Consider the following 3,239-nt stretch of genomic DNA (forward strand, 5'->3'; position numbering starts at 1 on the left):
CTATCAGATAAACCTTAGTCTTAACATTTATAATGTACTTTGCATTTCATCTTCATTGGATAGTGCTATATGATAAATAGTTATATTTTTAATCATTTCATAACTTGAAAAACATTTAATAGTCAAATCTCTAGGATAGATGCTAGATGACTTTCTAGTAATCTGGCGACATGTTTTAAGTCTGTATATGTATGTGTATATATCACATGCATATTACACTTGAATTAAGAAGGTATCCCTAAGTTATGAGGTGCTATTATACATTGACCAGACTTAAGAATATCTCTTAGAAGTGTGTTGACATTTAATTGACCTTTGAAAGTTCATTCTGTTAATCATACTCAAAGTGCCAATGCTATGGTTGACTGCCCTGGTGTTTTTACATTCGGTCTTTACATTCAGTCGTGCCTAGCATATAAATTCTTCAGCACAATTGCTACTTATTTAGCAAAAGTTTCCTTTCTTCTCTGAAAATGTGATCTGTGTTTTATTTTTGTATCTTTTTTTTTTTTTTAAACTTTGCTTCAGGCTGAATAGTGTTAGAGAATTGAATCGAAATGTTTTCCTGTCATTAGTGGAATGGGGTGTGGCTTCTTAATATAGGAGTAATGGAAATTTCTTGCTTAGTTGAAGTATACTTTTCTTTTGGCAGAAGTTAGGACTTTTAGAGGTATAATGCTAAAATTTAGAGAAGCTTAACACTTCAGCACATATTTTTAGCATAATAAACTTGAAAATTTTTCAGTTCCTTTTGTGTAGATTAAAACTATCAGTAGTAATACTTTTTATTAAACAAGGATTCAAAGGATCTATTTCATAGCAAACTAATTATATTCCTTGAATTACTGTCCGTGGAATTTTATTATAAACGATGTATTTGTTTTAAAAAAAAAAGTCAAATATATTTATTTTTTCATAGCTTAACATTTCATTATGATCACCTAGAGAACATTTGCTGAAATGTTTAAAAATTTCTGGGTATTAAATTTATGAAATGAGTCTGTGAAAATAATTTTTAATATGGTTAGCTGTCTTACAGGTTTCTAAATTAATATTTTTTAATGATCATAGAAAAGTAGCTACACTTTTTTCTAAATGTTGATAGAAAAATAAAAAATTATAATTGCTAATTTTTGGTAATTTATCTTTGCAACTCCAGACATTTTTTTTTTAATTTTGTCTTAGAAGAAGTTTTTAAATAGGAAAGATAAAGTTTCAAACAGTTTTTATTTTCATTAATTTTATACTTTCAAATATGTAACTTTATATTTGAGATGCATTTGTTCCCTGTTAATAAGTTTTGATGACATTGTATCATTTATTCACAAGTTACAAATATGGTAGTAGCCTCATTTCATGAAGCTGACATTTTCTCATCCTTGTCCCTCCTTTCATATTGTCCTTTCTTTCTGCCTTTTTCTGTTTCCAGCTTTATAACTTAGAGCTGTCCTTTTCATCTCATTATGGCCCCACCTCCAAGGGAAAATGAGTCCTTTATCCTTAGTCCAAACATTTAACTTCTAACTCTTTCCTTTTTTTAGACTATACAACAAAGTGTCTTAAATAATAGCTAAATAATACATAAAGGATGCAAATGACTATAAAGCTGAATAGTCAGGTACAGTATATCCCAGACTAAGGGTAAATTCTCACACTTCCATTTTATAAACTGTGGATTCAACACATAGATTTAGTTTAGTGTTTAGTTTAGTTTAGTTTAGTTTAGTTTAGTTTAGTTTAGTTTAGTTTAGTTTAGTTTAGTTTAGTTTAGTTTAGTTTCAGGTATGCAGCATAGTGGTTGGACATTTACATAATTTATGAAGTGATCTCCGGGATAACTGTAGTACCCACCTGGCACTATACATGGCGATTACAATATTATTGACTATATTCTCTATGCTGTACTTAATATCCCCATGACTGTTTTGTAACTATACCAATTTGTACTTCATAATCCCTTCACCTTTTCCATCCAACCCCTCAATTCCCCTCCCATTTAGCAGTCACCAATTTGTTCTCTGTATCTATGAGTCTGTTTTCATTTTGTTTCTTCGGTAATTAAGTATCTCAAGACCAGGCTAGAATTGGTTAAATACAGAACATTAAGATAAAGCCTGGTTCCTTGCGTAATCTGTCTCAGTAATTCGACTGGACTGATGACACATATTGACAAAATTAGTATATTTGCTCCTTTCTGTTTGAAGTCTGTTTTGCCATCATAAATTGCTTTCTGTCCTTTGAATCCATATTTATGGATTCACAAATAATTTATTTTATTTTCCTGTTATTTAACAAATGTTTATACTTTCATGTACCAAACACTATTCTAAACAAGTATTAATTTATTTAATCCTTACTCTATAGTTATAGTTATTACTATACAGTTATAGTTATTATCATTTTGCAACTGAGAAAACTGAGGCACAGAGTTTTATTTTAGGGTAGGGCCTTAAGTGAGAGGTGAGAGGGAAGTGTAGGAAGAGTACATAACAGAGTATTGCTAAGAATCAACAAAAAGGTGTGCAAGAGTTTTGGGAAGATGAGTCTAGGTTGAAAGATTCGGAGACTCACCTGGGCCTACTGGCTCTTTGTGGTTCTCAAGGGGCTGCCTGAACCTTTAGGCCTTACCTCCTAGCATTTCTCTGGATTCAAGCTTCTTTCTCAATTGAGGATTTAGCTTCACTTTCATCCGGAAGCTTGGGTATCACAAATAGCAGTGGAGAATTTCTTTTCCCCAGTATTAATCTCAGCCCACTTCATTCTCACATCTTGCCCTATTTTGTGTATTAATTTGAAAATATTATTCAATGGTGTTTATGTATGTGTGAGACTAATGTTAAGTAACGAGATTAAAGGACAAAAAGCTATCTTTTCTGTTGGAATTGGGGATGAGAGAAGATGAGAGAACAGAAACATCATAGAAAAGAAGAGAGATTTTGGGGGGAAAAAAGCTGATGAAAAAATGAAGAAAGAGAATTACTGATTTGCTTCATACCCACACCTCCTCCCCAACTTAACCGTAACAGGCAATTTCACTCTATTTGCCTGTCATGAGATTCACCAGGGAGTTATGCACTGTGGGAGTAGAAAATTTCTCCCTTTTGCATTTTGAGACTTGGGTGTACTGCTTTGAGATGCCACTGGTATCTAAGTAATATTTGTTTATACTGGATATTTTTCTCTGTAGCCTTTGTGGATGGGGCTTAGAATACAAACAATATTGTTAGCAGAACTGCAGG

Source organism: Pteropus alecto, unplaced genomic scaffold, assembly GCF_000325575.1.
Source record: "Pteropus alecto unplaced genomic scaffold, ASM32557v1 scaffold7, whole genome shotgun sequence".
In the NCBI taxonomy this organism is placed as follows: Eukaryota; Metazoa; Chordata; class Mammalia; order Chiroptera; family Pteropodidae; genus Pteropus; species Pteropus alecto.